This window comes from Martes martes, assembly GCF_963455335.1.
Source record: "Martes martes genome assembly, chromosome: 11".
Lineage (NCBI taxonomy): Eukaryota > Metazoa > Chordata > Mammalia > Carnivora > Mustelidae > Martes > Martes martes.
Window position 1 is genome coordinate 59,044,727 of NC_137899.1, and position 24,456 is coordinate 59,069,182.

Below are 24,456 nucleotides of genomic sequence, written 5' to 3' on the forward strand. Positions count from 1 at the left end.
TAAAGTACAATTTCTATCTGAAGAATCAATCATGTCTTTCAACAATGCTGGATAATTTCCAATTGTCACCGCCTGAAACATTGCTTCTCTGCCATTCAATTCAGTGACTTCTGGAGCAGCGTTTGTAAGTGATTTGGAGTCTTTTGACCTATTATCCGTATCTCTTAACTGTTTCTGGGAGGCATTCTGGGCAAATGCTGCAATTACATTTTCCAGTTTAGTAATCCTTTCTTCACCTGCGTCCAGCCTGGTGTTTATCTCATATGCTGCGTCTTAAACTTCACTGGCTACAGTTTTCTTTCCTAAGGGTTTCAACTGATACTTTTGTCTACCTGATTATTCTCATTTCTCTTCTTCTTTGGATTTTTAATTTTTCCCCTTTAATGGATATTGTTCCTTTATTTGTCTCTTTTAAGGTCCTGAGCGCAGACAATGCCTTTTCCAGAGAGCTTCCTCAAATTCCCATGGCATAGAGGTTAACAATAAGGGGCCACGAGAGTTCGGACAATGGGCATCTCAGTGGGGACCCGTGGAGCCTGGAGACCTGAAGCTTCTTTAAATATTTAGCTCTGAGCAAGGCCTTTTGTTCCTTTTTAGCCTGTCAGGGAGGCAGGTATTGGGCTGGGGGGAAGTGACCTAATGCCTGAAATCAACTTTCCCACTGGCCCAGGGCAGTAGAGTTTAGAGTCTAATTTATTTTCATAGACAAAGTACAGAAATGGATCATTTCTTAAAAAAAAAAAAAAAACACAAGGTCACAGTTGCACTTTATACCTACCTATATGTGCCTTCTTGAAGAAAACAAATATGAAAGTATAATTTACATACCTTTTATAAACTGTCTTTTTTCCTTAGATCTTATATCAAGAACTTCCTTCCATCCTTACATATTTTCTCTTACTTTTGTTAACTTCATCTCGGTCGTCATTCAGATGAATCGCCCCCCTTCATTTACCCCATTTTCTCTTGAGCTACTTGTCTTTGTTTCCGTAGTGAACTAACTGGTTAGCACCCTAATTTTGTCCTCTGGAGGGAAGCTGGAGACTGTAATCCTTCAGGCCTGCCGGTTGCCATGGAGACAGAGACCAGGCGCTGCTAGGGAAGGTCTCTCAAAGAGTGGTAGCGTCAGCCAAGATATGGAGAGGAAACCACGGCGGGGGAAGCTCACAGGAAACCATTCTGAAGCTGTCAGGTTGCGTGAGTTCCTGAGACACTCTTCCAGGCCGGCTTGTATGAGGAAAGGGCCTTCTCCCGTCCAGTGACATGGCAGCAGGTGGACTGGATTGTGGTTGTCTGTCTCATGCGCTGGAGAGCAACGTGGGAGGACGTCTGGGCTGGGTCAGGGCGGAAGCTCACATGAGAAGAGACAGAGCTTCTCTTCCAATTTGCCTCTACCGCAGCAATGAATGGGAACCTCCTTGAAGTTAACCTCATGGACAGTGGACAGGAGCATGTGACTCTAGGAGCAGGAGAGAAAGAATTGGTGATTCCAGATGGAGACAAAGGCTGGCAGTTGTACAGTTGCACATGAGGACCTATTGCCGGGCTTCCAGAGACAAGGAGGGGAGGGGTCTGGGAAGAGAGAAGTTGAAGGCCTGCTCTCAAGTCGGTGACAACTCAAAGCGTTGGGATTTGGGCATTAATGCAGGTTTACCATTTTTTTTAAAAACTTACAGATGGCGCTCACTTGGGGGCCTTCCCTGGTGGTTATTTTAAACCCTAGTGCATCTGTAGCACATCTGTCCAAATTAATTACCTAAGCATTTGGTTGGGATGTTGAGAGTGATTATGGCACACATACCCCAGAAGGGGATGAAAAGGTTTACTGCTTACTGGGGAGAGTAGGGTCTCTCCCTCGCAGGTCTCAAAAACAATTTGAGGGAGCAGGGAAAAGAGGTTGGCTTGAGGGTATTTTTATTATGTTTGGGGTAAATCCAGGTAAGGTTTCCATGTGTGTATCTGAACTTCCTCCTGGTGCTAAAGGGGGGAGCACCACACTTTTCTATCAGCTTGTCAAGACATGGGGTTGGAAGGGAAGAGGAAGGTGTAGGATTTAAAAGCTATCAGAAGGGGCACCTGGGTGGCTCAGTGGGTTAAGCCTCTGCCTTTGGCTCAGGTCAGGGTCTCAGGGTCCTGGGGTTAAGCCCCGCATCAGGGTCTCTGCTCAGCAGGGAGCCTGCTTCGCTCCTCCCCACCCCCGCCTACTTGTGATCTCTCTCTCTATCAGATAAATAAATAAAATCTTAAAAAAAAAAAGCTATCAGAATATATATAAAAAAGAATCAGATTCTTATTATAGGGTGTGACCTTGTTGACATAATTATCTTGATGCAAATTAGTTGAAACTGATGTTTTGACATAACATACTTTCATGCAGACAAAATAACAAACCATTATATTTGAGTTTTCTTTTTAAAAAAAGAGTGAGTCCTAGACACAAATTACACTACGCTCTAACCCACCCATCGCTGAGCCTTGCTTCATTCTACATTCTTTTCCTTGTGTCTGTTCCAGGACACTGTTCTTGCTTCTGCTTTTAGTAATAATGATAGTGATGCCACCATGATCTGTAGTAGGTTATCACTGGTGTCCCTGGGTCAAGAGGGCAGAGTGGCTTGGCGGCATGCAGGAAGCTGCATATAGGGTATATTAAATGAGAAAAAATGCATCACTATGCAGGAATTAATGCAAAAGTCGCATCTAGTCGGGATTGCAGAATATTTCCTCACAAAAGCCATTTATCCCACTTTGATGGATTCAACCAAATAAAACCAGTCATTATTGGCTCACGCATGCTTCTTGGGGCTGTAAAGCCAGGCTGTGTTAACCCAGGGAAAACTCTACCTGCGGTGAATGAAGATCTTCACGGAAGTCCCATTGCTCAAGTTCTTATTGTTGCAATTCATGCTTATGTAAACGCTGGGCAGGGAGATTCCTGACGCTCCATCTGTACCTTCCAATGATGCTTTATCAGAACACTCAAGAGGCAGTGAGAAGAAAATTGCCAAACACTGAAGTAATGTGAAGGAGAGGCTGGGACCACTGTCGGGTCCAGCAAAACCAGAGACTCAATTTCAGCGGTGTTTCTGGGGTGCGATGGGATACAAGGGGAAGACCTCTCACACAGTGGGATGCTGTGTGGCATGTGATCTTCCCTGCGGACCTAGTCCTAGAGAATCACCAAAGCACTTCACTGGAGCCAGCAGTCTCTCATTCCCAAGAGGGAATCCTAGGAAGAGACTTTCCCGGGAATGTGAAGAGTCTACAGGAGGGAGATGACACGGGACAGTATTAGCTGGGCAAGGGGCTAAGCCGCAAGGCATGCGAGGGGAATCACATTAGACCCTTTGTCTCGCTGTATTCGTCCATTCCGCATCTGCACCTGTGTGAACACTAGCCAGATCGAGAAATAGACTATGATGTCAGGTCCCTTCCGGGCACAACTTCCCACTGCTATGACTAATAATGCTGCAGATGACTTTTGACTGATTTTTATATACTCTTTTGTATTTGGCTTCTTTCATGGAACGTTATGCTAGGAGAGTTGTCCACATCATTGTGCATAGCCATAGGTGCATTCGCTGTCAGTATTGTACGAATACGCTGCAATTCACCTCTCCCGATGTTGATGGTCATTTGGTTGTTGACAGTTTGGGGATATTATGAATAGCGTTGCTGTGAACATCCCTATTCATGTTTAGTGAACATACATGTGCATTTCTGTTGAGCCTAGAGCCAGGAGTGCATTCACTGGGCCATACGGTATGCGTATGTTCAGTTTCACTACATTATACCCAAGGATTTTCCAAAATGGATCATGAGAGTTGCAGTTGCTCTTCATCAGCAGCAAAATTTAGTATTAGACTTATTCTAGTAGGTAGTTTTAGTGTTTATTCCTCTGAAAATTTCTGAGGCTGAACACCTTGTTATATGTTTATATGTTAATTGTTTATTTGAATAGCATCGTCTAGGAAGTTCAAGACTTTGTCTATTTTCCTACTGGGCTGTCTGGCTTTTTAAAAATTGATTTTAGGGGGTTGTTTATATAATCTGGATATAAGTCCTTTTTAGGTTTCACATATTCAGTATCTTCTACTCTGGTTAATTTTTCTACTCTTAGTGGCGTACTTCGATGAATAGAACTTTTTAATCTTAAGGTAGTCCAACTTATCAATTGTTCTTGATGATTAGTGCTTTTCATGTCCTGTTTAAGTCCAACAAATAGTATCCTGAATGTTCATCAAGAAGCTTAATAGTTTTACCTTTGACATTTAGGTCTATTGTGCATGTTGAAATGATATTTCCGTATGGTGTGATGGTAATTCTATTATGCATTATATATATATGTATATATATATATACATACATACGCACAATGTAAATATATATATTTTTTTCATAAATGTGCCCCTAACATTTATAGGTCCCAGGCCAAGTGTATAATGGCGATATACACAGTATATTTCTAAATGTTTACAAGTTATAAGTCAAGCTGACAAACTGTTAAATGAAATATAATTCTTCTACTTTGGCAGATCTACCTTTTAATGTCAAAACTGAAAAATATGTTCATAGTCATGTTTTTATGTGATTGACGTTTGATAAAATACCCAACATGACTAAATTTAATAATTATTGGGCATGTCTGGTGTTCTGCTGATGGACTGGTGATGTTTATATGAGGGATAAAACAAACATTCACAATTCATAAATTATTACATATTTACCCCATAAAGTTATTTTTCTTTGATTTGGCTAAATCATTAATTTTATTACTATAATGAAGAATTTCCACGTTATTTGTTTTCTGTTGACAGTCACGATCTAAAGAATGGAAAATAAGATGGAACTATAGTCAAAAAAATAAATAAAAAAGAAAAAAATACCAAACAAAACAAAAAACAAAAACCAACCAAACAAACAAATATGTAATTACAGTCAAAACGACCAAAATTTGAATAGAAAGTTTCAGATGTTTTCTAAAAGTTCTTATTTCTTCCAAAACATTCACTATCATCTGTTAAAATTAAAACAGACCCTGAGAAGCTGGTGGAATCAGTGGCAGGAGTGGCCAGAGATGCCCACCACAGGTTGAAAAGCTAAGCTCCCTGTGGTGGGCAGATAGGTCCTCGCTACAGAGCCGCACATTTACTGCCTTATGCCCTGCCTGCCTACATCAAGACACTTCTCCCTGGGAGACTCCATGATTTCTCCTGGAAATGGGCCCAAGCAGACTCCCTGGGCTCCACATGGGCTGCTGGCAACAGGGAGACCTGAGATGGGAAGAAAGGGAACCAGCCTAGAGAGGCTAAGTGACTTGAGACTGACATGTTAGAGAGGCCAGCCAAGTTACCAGCCAAATACAACCAAGTGAATGGCCCCAGGCAACACACATGGAGGGTCACCTAGCTGAGTCCTACTTGAATTCCTGACCCACAAAACCATGGGCAAAAAAGGAACCCCAAAGCAAAAAACATACATGAGAAACCAAAAAAGCAAAAACAAAGGATATATACTAAACATAAAATTTGTTAATTAAATTACTTAAATATGCTGGTACTTTTTATTGATTTTTTGAAAATTAATGAAATATTTAATATTTTCATACAACAAAATTCTTCACAATTTTAATATTCAATGCCAATTTAATTGCCACTATAAATAAGCACATTTTACCCTTGTCTATCTACGCCCACATAGAAATTTAACAGCTCTTTGAATTGCTTAATATTGCAAAAACATTCTAAACTGCCACGAGCAATTGTTGCAAATACCGCACCAATTCTTGGTGCCTCCAAAACATGGTTTGAAATATAAAGGGAAGCAAGAAAATGGATGCCTAGTGCTACTGAGAAATGATACCTTGTTATGCAGGATTTATTACACTCTTATCATCTAAAAGAAAGGATTTGAGAGGTAATTAATTTGTCTGGTTTGATACCCAAAGTTGTTCCTGTTCAAATCTTCCCTGCACTTGGAAGCATTAAGTTGGTCTCTCTCTTTTTTAAAAGATTTTATTTATTTATTTATTTGAGAGAGAGAGAGAGAGAGAGAGAATGTGTATGTGTGTGAGCACAAGCAAGGGGTACATCAGAGGAAAAGGGAGAAGCCAACTCCCTTCTGAGCAGGTAGCCCAACATGGGGGCTCGATCCCAGGACCCCAAGATCACGACCTAAGCTGAAGGCAGACACTTAACTGACTGGGCCACCCAGGTGTCCCGGAAACAGTAAGTCTCTGATAATGGCCATGACATAACCCACAGACCCCACCACATTGTCACTTAGCCACCTTCACACACTGAAATGTGTTACTTGCTAAATTTTAATGTATTGAACACTATCTGGTGTTCTTGATGTGGCCAAGGTTAATTGTTAACTTATGTTGTATAGAACTCAGAATAAAACTTGATTTCCTCTCACTGCAAAAAAAGTTCAGTTGTTACACATAAAGGGCATGTCCTCTAGGGCCTCAGAACAGGATTATACGGGTTGTGCCCTTGAACAACACTAGGGGGAGCTCTTCACGGGTTAGTAAATTTTCACATATTTTAAAGGATAGTGTTGCAGCAGGTGGCCGTAAAGTGTCCTGGTGAAAGAGAGCTTTTTAACAAATTCTAGCAAAGGGCTTGCAGCAGTGTTGGGGTTTTCTTTTCTCCAGAGGAAATCTCTATAAATGTTTAGTTCTTCTAGACAATCTATTCACACACACACACACACACACACACAACACAAACACACACAAACAGAACAGGTTTTACAAGCTTCAAACTTCTTTTATATAAATAGTAACATACTATATTATTTTCCACATTTCTTTTTTCACTTACTATGTTTGGAAAACCTTTCAATGTCAATGCATACAGACATTGCTATACGCATGTACCATCAATTATTTAAACATTCCCTTTTGGGAGACCTTGAACTTGCTTCCAGTTTTTTGCTGTCACCAACAATGCTGCAATGCCTATCCTCACAGGTACTCACTCAATCACATGAGTAAACCCTTACATGAGTAAGGTTTTCTGTAGCAGGGAGGCTGAGAAGTGGTCTACGGGGTATCCGCTACTTGATAGGACACGACCAAATTGCTCTTGGGAATTGTTTTTCCAATTTACACTCCATGCGTAGACTATCAAAGTATCTATGGTCAACGTGTAATACTCTCAATCACATTTTTTTTAAAAGATTTTATTTTTTTTGAGAGAGGGTGAGTGAGGGAGAGAGCCCGAGTGGGGTGAGGGGCAGAGGGAGAAGCAGACTCCCCGCTGAGTAGAGAGGCCACCTCAGGGCTCCATCCCGGGGGCTCCGGGACCATGACCTGAGCTGAAGGCAGCCGCTCAACCGGCTGAGCCACCCAGGCGCCCTTAATTACAAATTTTAAACTAAGCTAACTGTTGAAAATGGATTCTCCTTTTATGGTTTATTAGCTATTGGAACTTCTTTTATGGAGTTGTCTGTTCATGGCTTTAAGGCTTGCCTCTTTGTTTACCTATTTTTTAATGTGCTCTTTGATATTTGAAAGGTTCAGAAGGATATAGAGGGAAAAGTAATCTTCCTCCCACCTTTTGCTCCAGCTCCCTATTTCTCCTCACCAAAGTGTACCCTTTCAGAGATATTTCACACAGACACACAGACTGGTTATCTTTAAAAATGTAGGCGTGTGTATGTCCATTCACAAAAAACTGTATACATGAGTGTGAGCATATCCTCTTCTGTAGGAGTTATCACAATGAGCTTTAGATATTAGGCAACCATTTATTTAGGAAGGTTGAGGTGTGCATTCGAGGCAATATCTAAGGGGTGACTGGGTGGTTCAGTCCTTAAGCATCTACCTTTGGCTCAGCTCATGATCCTGGGGTCCTGAGACTGAGTCCCGCATCTAGCTCCCTGCTCGGCAGGAAACCTGCTTCTCCCTCTCCCACTCCCCCTGCTTGTGTTCCCTCTCTCACTATCTCTGTCTGCCAAATAAATAAATAAAATCTTAAAAACAAAAAAGAAGCAATATCTAAGTAATGCTTATGAAGCTCCTTTTTACTCTGTTGCAGTATCAGGTTAAGTTATTTATATGTATTATCTCTTAATTTCAACCCTTGGGTAGATACTAGTTTATAGATAAGAAAATTGAGACTTGGAGTGATTTGCCAGGTCACATGGCTACTAAGTAAAAGCTTTGGGATTAGAGCAGAGTTTTTGGCTCTGGAGCCGTAACCACTGCGATCTACTACCTCCATATGGCTATTGGCTGTAATGCACCCATAATCTAGAACTAGCACTGTGTGTACAAAATAGACGCTATAGCATTTGCAGAGCAGGAACCTCTCCGAGCTCCTCCATTCCGGAGGGTGGCTTCTCTGTTGTTCTTCCGCTCTTTGGTTGACTGTTGGTGCTAATTATACACACTGCTATTTGTATCAAAGTTCTGGATGTTAGGTGTCTCAGGACTGGATTTATGTTCAAGATATGCTCAGTAATGCTAAGTTTTGTTCCTTGTTTTTGGTCAGTTCTAACCAACCAATTTATTATTTTTAGTTTGTAAAAATCTGCTAGTAAAACCAATCCTTTTAAAAACGGAGTTCTTGGGGTGCATGCGTGGTGCAGTTGGCTAAGCCTTTGGCTCAAGTCATGATCCCAGGGTCCTAGGATCGAGCCCCACATCAGGCTTGCTGCTCAGCAGGGAGTCTGCTTCTCCCCCTCCCTCTGCCCCTCCCTGCTGCTTGTGCTCTTTTGCTTGCTTTCTCTCTCAAGTAAATAAATAAAATCTTTAAAAAATAAATAAAAAATAAAATAAAGTTCTTAATAATGCAACATTTCTTTGGTTCTTTCTTTTCTTTTTAGGGAATGAATCTGTTAGCTATTTTCATTGATCAGAATGACAGTACACCTCTGCAGCATACATCCATGGGTGGGTCTTGTGGAATACTAGACAAGGTACCCAACATCCAATTGGGTCCTATGCCAGGACCAAACCTGGTGTGCCTCTGTTGGTTGTTGTGAAATAATACTATATATATTAATAATACTATATATAGTATAAATCATATATCTGTATATCTATATGTCTATATATATGTATATATGTCCTAGGTTCCTGGCATAGGGCTCCCAAGATCCTTATAATTCCTAAGTGATAAGAGCTTTGGGAGATCTTTTGTTCTAATATTTGGTTTTGACTTTGGTTCATGACAGAGAGCTCCTAAATCCCTTGGAATTTCCAAGATCCTTGGGAGTGCCTTTTGTTCTAATGAAGTAACTCTGGGTGGGCTCCTGGATAGCTTCAAGATGGAGGCTGGTCACAAGAAAGACCAAACCCTGGTTAGCAGCTTGGAACTTTCCACTCCACTTCCTATCCTTTGGGAAGGGGAGAGGGACTGGTGTCACAAGAGATCTTACCACATATCACTAGCCCAGGAGAAGATCAAAAATAAAAATCTGATGTATAGTTTCTGTTGAAGCTATATCATTTTGCACCATCGTTAAGTCAAAAAATCTTAAATCAAACCATTGTAAGTCAGGAACCATCCGTACAGTGACAACTTGGAACTTGAACTGGCATCTTAAGTCTTAACGGGACTAAGGCAATCTCATGGGACAGAATGCTAGCTCTGGGGAGACAGCGTCAGAACTGAATTGAATCGTAGGACACCCATCTGGCGTTGCAGAATTGCTTGGAAAACTCGCACATCTGGAGTAAAGGAGAAAAGAGGGTTTTTTCTTATACAGTTCTGTAAAGACAAGTGACCCCATAGCCTGTGGTGTGGTGATAATTCCCATTATATATATGTTAGCACCCACTGTAAATACTGGTCTTCTGACCTGCATTTTCTTTTCTTTTTTTCCTTAAAGTTTATTTATTTATTTATTTTTAGTAATCTCTAAACCCAGTGTGGGGCTTGAACATACAACCCAGTGATCAAGAGTAGCATACTCTTCTGACCGAGCCAGCCAGGCGCCCCCTGACCTCCATTTTCTATTTGCAATAAGACACAAGAATGTGTTATACTTAGTGAGTCATCTTTGAGACAAAAATTTCAATTATCCCTCATTTAAATTTCTGAATAGTTTAGAATGAAGACGATCTTAAATTGTTCATAAACTGTGACTATTTACAAACATCTAAGTCAATTGCGATTTTTTGGATACGGAGCAATCAAATACAGAAATAAATTGGATGTTGATCCTGATAGGAGATTCCAATAATTGTTCACAAATCCTTGACTTCAAATGTTGGTGTTCAACAAAGCAGCTTCCAGTGGTCCTGGATTTCTTTACGATATACAAATGTTACAAAATCAAAGTTTTCAAATACATGCATAGCAATGCAATTCTGTTTTTCTCAGTTTTAAAAAGGGTGTTCTTTTTAAGAAAAAGGATCCCTTGCTAAAAACATTTGAAAATCAATAACTTGGACCACAGTAAAGAGGCTGTTGTAGGATTCTGCGAGAGTGAAGAACTGGATAGGAGAATGGAAAGCAGAAGGTGAAAAACACCAAGATCTGACCACAGTGAAATGCATGGGGCTTGGATCTGTGAGGACCGGGGAAGGGAGCAGCTCAAAGTTGGTAGGATTGTGGCCTTTAGCTGAGAGAAATATAGTCCACTAATAAAAATTAGGAAAGATGGAGTGGTGGGTAGATAGATGAGAAGTCTAAACCACTTTATCTTACAAATAGGTAATCAGGCTCAAAAGTTTTCTTTAGTCATTATTTGGCAGGGGTGCCTAAGAGAGGTATTTTGAAAAAAACATGTTAGATTAATGGTCAAGAGTATTATTTTTATTCGTGTTAATCTGTCCTCATACTATTCAAAAAAGATTATGATTGTAAGAAATCAAAATCCAAATTATTCGTGGTTTGTTTAATTTTTTTACTCATGTCCCTTATTGTTTGATGAATGATAAAAGCCATCTTCTGTACATTGTATCTACCATGACAATGTTTCTCAAGAAGGCAGGACCATTCACGTACATTTAAAAATAAAGAGTTTTTAATATAATGTTCTGTTCTTTATAGTATCAGCTAATTACAATTTCTGAGCACTGGGTCCAGGCAACTTCCATTTTTACTGTCTGTAGATTTTGCAATTTTCCCGGGGATGGAGGAAAAACTCAGTATCTATTTACTGACTTTTGAGCTAGAGGCAGTATACTGGAAGTGGCTTTCCTTAATATGGCTACTAAGGATAGCTTGGAGATGGAAGAGATTAGAGAAGAGCATCAAATTATAATAACAGTTATGATAAAATTATAATGATGTCACCACAATAAATATAACTATTGAGCACTTATTATGTACCTAGCACGGTTCCAAGAACTTTACCTGATTATTAAAAAAATTTTTTTGAAGTATTTTACCTTTTTTCTAAAGTAATCTCTATACCCAACAAGGGACTCAAACTCATGACCCCAAGTTCAAGAGTACATGCTCTACTGCCTGAGCCAGCCAGATGCCCCATACCTAGATTATTTCACCTAATCCCTACAACAACCCTATGTGGCTGGTACCATTTTTACCAGCCATCTTTTTTATATGGGAAAATGAGGCCCAGAAAGTTTAAGTTCTTTTCCTAAGCTCATAAAATGAAAGGTGGTAAAGCTAGCGTTTAAACTCAGTTAACAGGATCGTAGCAGCCACGGTTGAGGAAGGATTTGTCAGTTAAAACAATTTCTTCTTAAAAGCAATTTTATGATGATTTTCTCAGCTGGCTAGGATTTCTTAAGCACCAGAAAGTCCTGGTTTTTCACTTGCCCACCGATGGTATAACAAAGTCAGAACCTAAAAAGGTGGGGGTCACTTAGCTCCAGCCTCTGGATTCAGGCTGCACATTACAATTCTTAAACCCGTAACACCATCCACGGAGTGGATTAAAATATTCCATTATTGCTTCATTCTATTCTGAATTCTTTTTATACTCTCCCTCTCTTTTAGGATCATAATTCTAACGGATATTTAAATAACCTTCTATAGACTCTCCAAAGGTTTTTTTTGCCTCACTGTCTACAGTTGTAAGGTTGTGCTTTGACAATAATACATTCAGAAAGATTTTGATTTTCCAGAATCTCTTGGGATCTTAGACATATGCTGCATTTTGTTTTCCAGTCAATGCTTTTCTTTGTGGAGCAAAGGAACGAGACTTTGAAAATCACACTTTAATTTGATTTTCAAAAGCTATCAAGTTTACATTCACTTGTGTATTATGACTTGGGTGCAATTTTAAGAAATTAAATAGCAATGTTAAAAACAAGACAACAGGGCGCCTGGGTGGCTCAGTGGGTTAAAGCCTCCGCCTTCAGCTCAGGCCATGTTCCCAGGGTCCTGGGATTGAGCCCCACATCGGGCTCTCTGCTTAGCAGGAAGCCTGCTTCCTCCTCTCTCCCTCTCTGCCTGACTCTCTACTTGTGATCTCTGTCAAATACATAAATAAAATCTTAAAAACAAAAACAAAAACAAGACAACAGGCCCCAAATAGAGTCGGTTATGCAAATTCCCACATCGCCAGAGACTTCCTTACAGTTTTAGTGTCTCCCAGAAATGGAATCTTAAACCAGTCAGTCAGCAATAACCTGGTCAGCACTGGCTAGGGAACCTGCCTGATAGGTCCCAGCTGAACCCCAAAGAAAAATAACCTAGCTGCAACCAACCTGCTTTTTGTTCCTATAACTTGTCCTGTTCCCTTCTGCCTAAAAAATCTTCCCGGTTGTCTGCTCCTCAGAGCTCATCTCTGTCTGCAAGTTGGGATGCCGCCAGATTCGTGGTCAGTGAGTAAAGCCAGTAAGATCTTCAAATTTACTCTGTTAAATTTTGTTTGTTTGTTTTTCTCTTTTTTTTTTAACACCAGTGCTTCAAGCTTCCGAGCTGCAAGTTCCGGATCCAAGTTAAGCCACCACTTGGTAGATACAGAACTTTTGTTAGCAAAGTCCGTCTAGGTGTGGAGGTTAGACAGGCACATTTTCTGGTGGGCCTGGAATGGCTCTGAACGATAATCTGCAGCCGGCTGTCTAATGGGAAAATTCGTGCTTGAAAAATGAAGTATAAGGCTATTTTATTATTCTGGCCTTTAGGCATCCAGGAGCTGTTTAAGTGATTCTTGTGGTTTTCCATGCAAACAGGTGGGTCACACTCAGGGCAGGGTGCCGTTCAGGAAAAGGTTTCCCGATTCTGGCCCCTTGGCAGATCTCATTTCTTTCCCCTAGAGGTTTTATTATGAAAAAATTCCAATATACAGCAAAGTTTAAAGAACTTTACAGTAAACACCCCAAAAGTCCACCACCGAGACTACCGTTAACATTCAGTCTTTCTTTCTGATCGCACTTTCTATCCATCTCTCCCCCATTCAGGAATCCTCCTCCTCACTAAGGGGGCGGGGTTAACAAACTCCAGGTGGCTTTTAAGCGGTGATTCCAGAGGATGCCCCTTGCATACCTTCAGTTCTAGCGTCCCGGCAAGCGCCCGTATTCCCTCCCGGATTAGGCGGACGCGCAAAGCAGAATCAGGGCTCTGGGGCGCCCCCCGGCGGCTGCACCGCTCGCTGCAGCTCGGCGGGCCGAGGGTGCGCCTCATCTTCCTCGGGCGGGAGGGCGGGGCTCGCCGGCGGAGGGGGCCGCACCTGGGACTGGGCGGTGCGGTGGCGGCCCGGGCGGCGGAAGCGGGAGGCCCGGCTGCCCCACGAGGTCTGCGGGCGCTGAGCGCGGGCGCGGGGCCGCTACGTGCGCGGGGCGCGCGGGGCTGCGCTCGGGTGCGCTCCTGGGCGCTCGCCGCCGCCGCCGCCGTGCCTTTGAGTCAGCAAACTCCGCCGCCTGCGAGCCCGCCGGCTTGGCCCTGCCGGGAGGAGCCGTCCGTAAGTGACAGGAGCCCTACGGGGGAGGCCTCCCCGCGCCGCCCGGGTGGGGACCGCGGCCGAGGGCGAGCCTGCCGCCCTTTTCTCTCCAGAGGGCCCGCTGCCCCCAGGTGCCGCTGCCTGCGGCTGGGAAGAGCTTGGGTGCCCGGGATCGGAGCGGGGAGCTGCTGCCTTCGCAGCCGGGATGTGCAGGGGAGGGAGAAATGATCGGCCCGTTTGCCAGGGGAGGGCATGCGGGGTATTGCGTACCGGTCCAGGGGTTCGGGGCTAAAGACACCCCCCGGGGAGAGGGTGGGGCGGAGGGGGAATCCTGGATGCCAGAAAAAGTGCTGTGGCACCCTACACCAGGCCGGGTTTGGGTGGGTATTTTGTTATTGTTATTATTATTGAACCCATGAAATGGGTAGCTTTGAGTTTAGAAATTGGGAAGGGTAGGCATGGGTTTTCGTAGAATTGCGGGATTGAGGGAAGAGGCCCGAGAGAAAAATCCACGTTGAGATGATGATAAGCAGGTTTGGTGCCTCGGGAAAGCAACAGCCTGTTTTCCAGTTCTGATGCATCATACTTGTGTGAGGTCGCACGGGTTATTGAGGGGGATGGTCACGCGGACGTAGGGCAACCTGTCCTGCTGGAGAGGAAGGGCGTCTATTTCTGCAAGACCCGTTTACTTGTAAGAATGATGGAATTAGAAATTTAGAGCAGGAACGAGGCTTTCACGTGATCGCCTTCAAACCTTTCGTTTTAAGAACGGGGAAACTAAGGCCCGGGGAGGGGAGCCCTTTCAGCCAGATGGAAGCAGAAACAGGCCTAGATTCCAGTGGGCTTCTGACTCCCACCCTCGGGGCGGGAAGAGGGCTCGGGGGCGGGGGTCGGGGGTCGGGGGCGGGGTACGGGGGCGGGCTTGGAATGCCGGACTCACCGTCCTCCCCCAGGCTGAGCGCGGCCGCGGGGTAAGGTGGACGCCGGAGAGACCAGTGAGGACCGACCTCAGTCCGAAAAAGGAGGTACTAGGTAGGTGAGGTGAGGGCTCCTGCCCCTTTGGCAGTCGCTTCCAGGGGTGGCTATGCCCCAGGCCTCTTTTGTACTAAGCAATGGTAGATTTAAGATCGACTACTGGGGATGTCTGGGATAAAGGTACACAAATAAAATATATTTAGAAGTCAGTATATGAAGATGGGAAGCAACGTGATTAGCATCGACTTGTGTTTAACTGATCATCCTGTCTCTCCTGGCAGCCCGTTTCAGAAATTCTCAGTGCCGGCTGTACCTACCGTTTCAGTGGTGACGAAATTGGTGTCCAAAGAGTGGGGACCTGCCCAGGTGTCCCTGCTCCTCTCCAAGGGGTCTCTTGATTGGCACTCCACTTCTCTCCCCACCACTCTGGCTTGTGGTGGGAACTTCCTCTTATTTTACTTAGGGGAAGGCCTCCTGGAGTTTGATATCCAAAAAATAGATATAAACTGTCATTCCTTTCTAAATAAAAACCTGTTAATTAAAGACTGACGTTTGTGTTCTAACTGCAATTTTTTAGGCGGCTTCAGAGCCCTCTTGATAGCTTTTTTCAGCTTTAGGATCTCTACTTTCATTTTAAAGGGTTCACTTTGTTAGCAAAGCTGTTATGGGAAATGGCTTCTTTTTTCCTCTTTCGGTGTCATTGCTGTGGTTTAACAACCACTTGCAAAAGGCTTAGAAGTGGTTGAGACAGGGGTCCAGCCACTGTAGTCTTTCATTTCTAAGAGTGGCAAAGAGGGGCTTTTTGCCATTTAGACTGCTATCACCCACCTCTTTCTTTCTCTTGGTAACGTAGTAGGTATGAATCAGCATTTATGCTCTCTTAGCCCTGTTCAGATAAGAGATAGTACAGGGTAGTGGTTAAAAATTCTGGTTTCAGACTCCTCAGATTGAAGTCTTGAACACAGTCATTCGCTATCTGAGGTATGATCAGCAGGGCACACTAACTTATCTTTTATTCGGAAATTTTAAAAAAAGGTAGTGATAATCCTTCCCTCCCTGAATTGTTCATAGCAACAGCTGACGTTTATTGAGCACTTACTAGGTGCTAGGCATTGTGAGAGAGTTTTTATGTGACAGTCGCATTAATCCCCCCCTCAAACTGATGGAGCAGATCCTATTTACATCTGGAGAAACTAAAGCATCAAGGTATTTAAGACTTCCCTAAACTTCACAGCTCACAATTTTAACCACTCAGCAAATGTGTTCCACCTTTCTGTAATAGCTGATAATTATTTAGGGCTTACTGTAGGCCAGGCCCTGTTTCAAATACTGTATGTGTATTATTAACAGTCCTTGACATTGGTGCTATTTCTACCCCCTTACCCTCCTGTTTCTGTTATAGATGAAGAAACTGGTACAGAGCCCAGGGTAGACAACCAGTAAATAATGGAGCCAGAATTTGAACTGGGCAGCCTGGCTCTGGAAGGGAAGGTCTCACCTAGTCCCTTGTGAATGTAGGTAAAGGGGTAAGCCAGGCATCAATCAAGGGCAAGTCTCATTGGCACTTTCATTTATTTTTCCCCAAATAACTACTCCCCCCTCCTAGTATCTGCAGGGGAGATGCTCTTAGTTCTGCAAATAATTCAAATTGCTTAAGTTTTTGTGATTCTGTGTACATTTGTGTATTCTGTTATTTTTAATAGCTTGCGGTAGGTCTCAATGATCTTTTTTTTTTTTTTTAAGATTTTATTCATTTATTTGACAGACAGAGCTCACAAGTAGGCAGAGAGGCAGGCAGAGAGAGAGAGGAGGAAGCAGGCTCCCTGCTGAGCAGAGAGCCCGATGCGGGGCTCGATCCCAGGACCCCAAGATCATGACCCAAGCCGAAGGCAGTGGCTTAACCCACTGAGCCACCCAGGCGTCCCGGTCTCAATGATCTTGATCCTAGGAATACAGATAGGCTTTAGGGGATCTGTGAACCCTCTGAAAATGTCTGATTTTATACTTATGGACAAAGGTGCATTATTCTGGGAGAGAGAATCTGCAGCTTACTTCTGATTCTTAAAGGGTCACCTGTGGTGGAGAGCCAGGTTAGAAATGCCCATTCTCTTCCAATAATCTCGTTTTACAAATGAGGCAGCGGAGGCCCAGTGGAGAGGCAGAATAACTTAATCTGAACTACCCAGCTCATTCAAAGTAGAAAGGGAGCCATAACTCAGGTCCCCTGGTCTCATCTTTCCATCACACTCCCATATCTCCCTTTGGAATAAGTGGTGCCAGGTGAATAAATTATGAGATGCCAAAGACTCCCTGCTCTCCCTCGAGGCTGCCCCAGCGTAGTGAGGCCAGCAAAGCTTCCAGGAAGTGCGTCTTAAAATATAGCATCCTTTGGCATGTCACGTTATTAATCGAACCACTTTACTATGATTCACAGTGGGCATCGGCAACTCTGAAAGGTATAAACTGGGAGCCTAAAAATGGGGGAGAAGATGGGGAAAGATTCAGAACCTGCATTGGTTGAGTCACAAAGAGGCCATGTGGGCCTCTTGGCAGAAATGTAATGTTAGAATATTTTTGCTGAGAGGTTTGTAAATTCAAAATTCCATGAAGTCTGAGATTTCTGTGTAGTGTGTGAGTCACTAGGAAGTAGAGCCACCTCCTGGCCAAAGGCTGATGCTCCAATGACTAAGCAAGACTAAAAGGTCATGAGATTTTTTTTTTTTTAAGATTTTATTTATTTATTTGACAGTGAGCGGAAGAGAGAGAGAGGGATAAATCGAGAAAGGGAACATAAGCAGGGGGAGTGGGAGAGGGAGAAGCAGGCTTCCTGCTGAGCAGGGAGCTGGACACGGGGCTCAATCCCAGGACCCTGAGATGACCCAAGCTCAAGGCAGACGCTTAACGACTGAGCCACCCAGGTGCCCCAAGGTCATGAGATCTTTATGAGTTTAAGCCAGCTTCGTGACTTCATTTTAATTTTTACAAACTGATAAAGTTTACCTGGAAAAGTAGCTTTGTACTGATAAGCAGTACATTTTGAAATGTACTGTTCAGCCAGATTTCAAAATATATCCTGTAGGATGAGGAGTGGGGAGTCCAGAAATAGTTCTGTTGTGAAGACAGGAATTGAAAGTATGACAGAATCGACTTCGATAAAGTCTGTTCAGACGGTTGCCTCACACCATTCATAAAAACACATTCCATTTAGAGTAAAGATTAAATGTCAAAACCAAATTATAGGCATTAAAATATATACATAGATGAGATGGTTTTTAAAAATAACTTTGGAGTTATTTATTTATCAGAGTTTGACAACTTTAATAAAACTCAGAAACCATAAAGGAAATTATTGATTTAACTTTATGAAACATTACATTTCTGTAAGAAAAAAAGATGTCAGAAACAAAGTTAAAAGGCAGATGACAAATCAGTAAAGCAAATAGTTACAAAATATATAACAGACATGGAGTCTTAGAAATCAGTAGAAAAGGGACGCCTGGGTGGCTCAGTTGGTTGGGCAGCTGCCTTCGGCTCAGGTTATGGTCCCGGGGTCCTGGGATCGAGTCCCACATCGGGCTCCTTGCTCGGTGGGGAGCCTGCTTCTCCCTCTGCCTCTGCCTGCCTCTCTGTCTGTCTGTGCTCACTCTCTCTGACAAATTAAAAAAAAAAAAAAAAGAAATCAGTAGAAAAAAGAATAATCCAATAGAAATATGGGACATGGCTTTAATAGGTAATTCATATAAGTATATAAAAATGTTTGGGGCACCTGGGTGGCTCAGTGGGTTAAAGCCTCTGCCTTCAGCAGGGTCCTGGGATCGAGCCCCGCATCCGGCTCTCTGCTCAGCGGGGAGCCTGCTTCCCCCTCTCTCTCTGCCTGCCTCTCTGCCTACTTGTGATCTCTGTCTGTCAAATAAATAAATAAAATCTTAAAAAAAAAAAGTTTAACTTTATTAATGACCAGATAAGTGATCTGTTGCCTTGCATGTTCTTCCACGGCCCCGCTGAGCCCTCCAGGTGGCAGCTCCTCGGCCCATCCTGGGTCTTCTTCTTTCTCCACACTTTCTCCTGAGATCTGCGGTTTTCAGATGTTTTTGTGCATAAGAATTATCTGGGAAAACTTGTTAAAGCATATTTCTGGGCCTTACTTCCAAAGAGTCTAATTCAGTAGGTCTGAAATGGGACCTGGGAATCTGTATCTTGATTCCCACGTGATCCAGAGGCAATGAAAACACTGGACCACCTGGTTTTATTCATTTCCATGACTTTAAACCACTAATTCCTGGATGCTCAGGTCTGGCTCTCTTGTGAGGTCCAGATTACATGGTTCACATTGAATCTGAGTCCTTTGATGTGTCACAGACCTTTTCATTAACCTGCCCAACACTGCTGATCATCCCCTTCCCGGTTTTGTAGGGCCGAACACTTGGGCAGTTTAGGGGCCCTCTTTAAGAAAAAGAACAAGCCTTGTGAATGCAAAATATGGTACAGGGCCACGGAGGTGTCTGTGTAGATTGTGGCCTCAGAAACTGGAGTTTCTTTAACTTCTTGGTCCTTCCTCCTCTGCTCCCCACGCTCAACCAAGCCGTCTTCCTCCCTTGCCCACCTGAAGAAATTATTACTGCCCTCCGCCTGTTTGTCCAGGCTGGCACCTAGAGCCATTTCTCCATCCCACCCCCGCCTGAGCCCTCTCAAGGTCTTGGCTGATTTTCCCATCTGTCTGTGCTCCGCTTTCTGCCCCAGCACCCCCTTAATCAGCTTCTGATCCTGTCTCTCCTTGTCCACGACTGCTTGTTTGATTCTGTCCCAGTTTGCCACCTCTCACGGAGAGAACCTGGGTGCCACGTGAGACCCGTCGAGCACAAGTGAAATAGGGGTGGATGTCCCTTCATGCTCTGCTTTGGGATGTGTTCCTGTGGTGTTTCCATGTTAAGTAGGAAAATCAGACTGTTCAGTTAGTTTTGGGGAAGGAAGGCACGTTCTCTTTTAAGCTAGGTGGCATCTGGGGGCCTCCTGTTCCTTAGAGAACTAATAAACCTTGGTGAGAACCCACAAGCCCATGGCCTGGGGAATTCCAAAGTCCTCCCAGATTTTCTGCTAATTCCCTAGGGTGCGAGTGGGAGAGGACTCCCCTGTGCTCTCTGATTTACACTGCTGTGGGCCCTGACATGCTGGTGATGATCCACACCACCGTGTGCCTTGCTCATTCAGGAGACTTCACTAGGTTAGGGAGAAGGCAGCCCTTGGAGCTCCTCACCTGCCCTCCCTCTGTGTCTGAGCCCTGCCCCTCCCACCCTCCTCACTTTTGTCTGACCTCCAGGCTTTCCCCTCTATGACTGTGGCTACTCCCCAGTTCCTTCCTCAAACTTACAGATCCAAACAGCTCAAAGCGCAGGGCACAACAGGGCACTCTGTGTATTGGGGACGTGTGTTCCTTAGGACTTAGAAATACACGCAAGGAAGAGTTTTCGATTACTTGAAAGTTTTCTTCCCTTTTCTTATGACACAGCAGCTGTCCTTATTGTCAGGTGGCATTTGGAAGAGCTGGGGAGAAGGGAAGAAAGGGGGAAGGCAGGTGTCCTAGCAGCAACCCCAGGTTCCTGCTGGCTGGGGGGTGAAGGGGGGTAGAGATGGGGTGGGGGTGGGGAGGCGTGGGGTGTGGTGTTATCAGGGCTCTGGGTCCTGTATCTCAGAGCAGGAGACAGAGCCTTTTTATCAGCCACCTGTGGAGATCAGATCCTGAGAATCTGACCTCCTTCTGCTCGAACACACATGAAAGTTCCAGTGCCAGGAAAGCAATGCAATGATTTACAAGGAGGTGCAGACCGGATGCTGGTTTTTTCTGGTCAGTTCATTTCCCTGACAGTTGAGAAACCTTGACAACTGTGACCTCTGTTTTGAGAACTTTGCTAAACCAAGCCTGTAAACAAACCTGTGTCAAACGTCCCTTGGATTAATTACAGGCAGCCCTTTGGCAAATAATTTAAGGAGTAATAACTTTGCTATTTTACTCACCTTGTGTATTTATTTATTTATTAATCCATTCATTCCTTCCCGACTCGTTTATGTTTATTATTTTTAAATCATAAGAGATATTTTCACTTATTAGTGGTATTTCACCCACTTTAAAAAGGACTTTCTATCTGGCTTATCTTCACCTTCTTGGATCAAGGTCAGCCATTGGACATCCCCGGGGGCATGATTTGCGGCAGGCAATGGCCAGGGTATGTGTTGCCCCCATGTGGGGCTGAGTTTCAGAGCTGAGATATCTAAAATTTTCTGCTTCTGTAAATATTACTGTTGCATCTGACAAAACAGATACTTCAAGAGAACCGGTTTTTTTTTTTTTAAAGGAGCGGGTGCTCTGTGATCCCGAGGAAGAGACCTCAGCACTTTTTCTCCGAGGTCTTGGAAGAGTCTAGGATGGACGTCAGTGAATGGTGACGGTGGCGGACACAGCGAGCCCGAGGCACACACCTCCACATTTGCTCATTCGATCTTTGCCGCAGATCCACAAAGTAGGCAGGTGTCCCCCTTTTTACAGTTGAGGAAACCGAGGCACAGAAAGGTTAAATGCTTGCCGTTGGCCAAGGGCAGAGTGGGAACTCGGGGCCGGGCTGCTGGGTGCTGGCTTCTCTGCTTTCCCGTTCACCGGGCCTTCCTACTCTCTTAGCAGGAGACAGAGGTGAAAGCTCCCCTCTCGCTTGAACCTCACCTTACTGGCCAGTCCTTCCTATCGGGACTGACGTCACTTGGGGCGATTTGAACTTGACCAGTAGATCACAGTTCCCGATGTTGCTCTTCTCACACGTGACCAAACTTCTTACAAGTAACCAAACCCAAGCGGCACTTCTCTGTGACAGAGGCGGCCGGCTCGTTGGAACGCTTGTTATTTCCAGCAGGTTGCAATGCTTTCCCTTTCTGAAAGGGACTTTGTCATTCCATTTGAAAGAGGAACGTGTAATGCTCACTTTTGTCTCCGGTTTGCCTACCTGTACCCTGTTCTTTTTTCTCAGTCCCAGCTGTTCGTCAGACGCCTGAAGGTGGTTTTGTGTGGATGTCCTCCATCGTCTCAGCGCGTCCACACCTGGCCTCCTCTTTCCTGCTCAGCTCTGAAAACAGGTGCCCTCTTTCTGACTTCTTCTTTCTGCTGGTAACTGGCCTTTTTCCAGTCACCTGGCTGCTGAGTCATCCTTGACTCCCTTCTCCCCATCATGCTCTTGTCCAGGTTTTTCTCATTATGTACATATTTTTAAATAGATTTAAATTTTTAAAAAAATAATTACTATTTTTTAGAGCAGTTTTAGGTTCACAGCAGACGTGGGTAGAGCACAGAGAGAGCCTGTATACTGCCAGCCTTCTCTCCCCCATTATCACCCAAGGTCCACACTTTACATCAAGGTTCACTTGTGGTGCCGTTCACTCTATGAGTTTTGACAAAGGTCTGACGTGTGTCCACCATTCTAGTGTCCTGCAGAATAGTTTCACTGCCCCCAACACCCTCTGTGTTCTGCTTCTTGTTACTTTAAAGTGCTTTTCCACCCCCCGCCCCCCCACCCACCTTGGGTCCACGATCTCTCCTGCTGGCTGGAGCATCCAAGCAACTGCCTGTTGAAGCTCCCAGCCTATAAATTCTCTCCCTGTCAATCCCTCCTCCACCCCATCCCCAGATGAGTCATTGCCATCATGGCAGGGCAACTCACTCGTCTCTGCCTTCCAGCAGGATCAAAGTTCAAATTCCTCTTATCCTGCAGGGACTTTCCCATCCTAGATGCTCATGGGAACCCTTCTAGACTTACTTCCTTGCAATCTTCTACCAACACAGCTCCTCCATTCCTGGGGGCCTGGATTCTGGCCCTGTTTTCCTGTTTTCTGTGCTTGTTCTAATGCAAGCACTGAGACCTCATCAAGCCCCACCTTCTCCAGGGAGCCTCTCCATTCTTCCTGGTAGCCTTGTTACCAGTGCTATCTTTTTTTTTGCACCCCATGCAGTGAGTTTTGCATTACAAGTGAACTGTTCCATAGCTGTGTCTGGGGATCTTTAGGTCATAGAACTCAGAGAGTGTAATGTGACCATTAAAAAAATTTTTTTTTGACCTTAGCGGAAAAGCTTTCAGTTTTTCTCCATTGAGAATGATATTTGCAGTGGGTTTTTCATAGATGGCTTTGATAATATTGAGGTATGTGCCCTCTCTCCCTACACTTTGAAGAGTTTTAATCAGGAAGGGATGCTGCACTTTGTCAAATGCTTTTTCAGCATCTATTGAGAGTATCATATGGTTCTTATTCTTTCTTTTATTAATGTATTGTATCACATTGATTGATTTGCAGATGTTGAACCAACCTTGCAGCCTGGGGGGAGGCGGGACGGGAGAGGGTGGTGGGGATATGGACACTGGGGAGGGTATGTGCTATGATGAGTGCTGTGAAATGTGTAAACCTGGCGATTCACAGACCTGTACCCCTGGGGATAAAAATACATTATATGTTTATTAAAATAAATAAATTAATTAATTAAAAAAAATTTTTTTAAGACCAAGACCAGACCTAGAATATCACACAGTAGGTGCTCAGTGATTACTTATTGAACAGAGTTGTCATTGTCTTCTATGATTCTTAGAGGGTCCTTTATAGCCCTTGACACTAAAGAGGTCTCTCATGGGAATGTCCTACCCTTCTCTCAGTTTTATTCCTTTCTGAGGATGGGAAAGTCATGTCTAGATATTTGGCTGCTGGCTCTCTCAGGTACATATACAGACAGAACTGTGCCCCCGCTTCACCCACCTAAAGCATTAATAACTCAATTTATTGGTTGCTGTCTTTTAAACATTTATTTCTAAGGACGCAGCACGGATGCCATGATGGGCGTAGGGGGTCCTGTGCGGTGAGTGAGGCAGGGCTGGTTATCTGTGTTCGGATCCTGGCTCCTTCACTTACCAGCCACATGACCTTGGGCACCATCTCCTTACTTGTAAAACTGAAGTAATGATATTTGGCTATCTTGAGGGTTAGATGAGATAATTCATGTTACAAGCCCCTCACACTGTCTGGCACATAGTTAGCAATCTGCTGTTTTTACTTGGATTGCTATTTCTGATTATTAGTGATTATTATATATTCCTGATTATTCTGATTATTAGATAATGTTACTCCTCATTCTCATCCTTTACTGTCCAGTGGAGTTAGGTCAGGAGGAAAGATAGAAAACAGTAGAGGAAGATGTGTGGTCTTGAAGACATTCCCTGCTGGGCTGTTGCTGGCTAAAAGCTTTCTTTTCCCGAAAGGTGAATGATGAACCCCAGGTGTGAGGAGGAGGGCTGGCAGGGGAGGCAGGGCCCTTGTTCTCATGCCCCACCTCCCCACCCACATGGTTGGGCTGCTTCGAAACTTGATGGTGATGCAGATATGAAGAAAATTAGTTGGGACTATTTCAGTCAAATTTAATTGACTCGATATTTATTGGGCACTGACTATACGCCAGGCACTCTGCTAAGTGTTTGGGTTATAAAGCATGAATGATTTGGACAAGGTCTCTGTCCTCATGGGACCTTTGAGAGGACAGATAATAAACAATAAAATAGATTAATAGAAAGAATAATACAGACTGTGATAAATTCTCAGGAGAAAATAAAAAGGTAGAGAATTACTAGGGGGGGTTGCTCTCGTGCGTTG

The 24,456-nt window shown here is 43.9% G+C and overlaps 1 protein-coding gene across 3 annotated transcripts in view; it reads left to right on the forward strand.

Moving 5' to 3' along the window:
• Positions 1-13,604: 13,604 nt before the first annotated feature.
• SNX10 (sorting nexin 10) overlaps positions 13,605-24,456 on the forward strand; it is a 70,649-nt gene continuing 59,797 nt past the window's right edge. The window contains exons 1-3 of one of the 3 annotated variants that reach the window (XM_080818423.1): positions 13,626-13,833; positions 21,138-21,302; positions 21,801-21,906. The gene's annotated coding sequence lies outside the window, so the exon portion shown is untranslated. Of the gene's footprint in view, positions 13,834-21,137; positions 21,303-21,800; positions 21,907-24,456 lie in introns of all 3 variants that reach the window. The other 2 variants (XM_080818422.1, XM_080818424.1) reach the window with 2 other exon arrangements.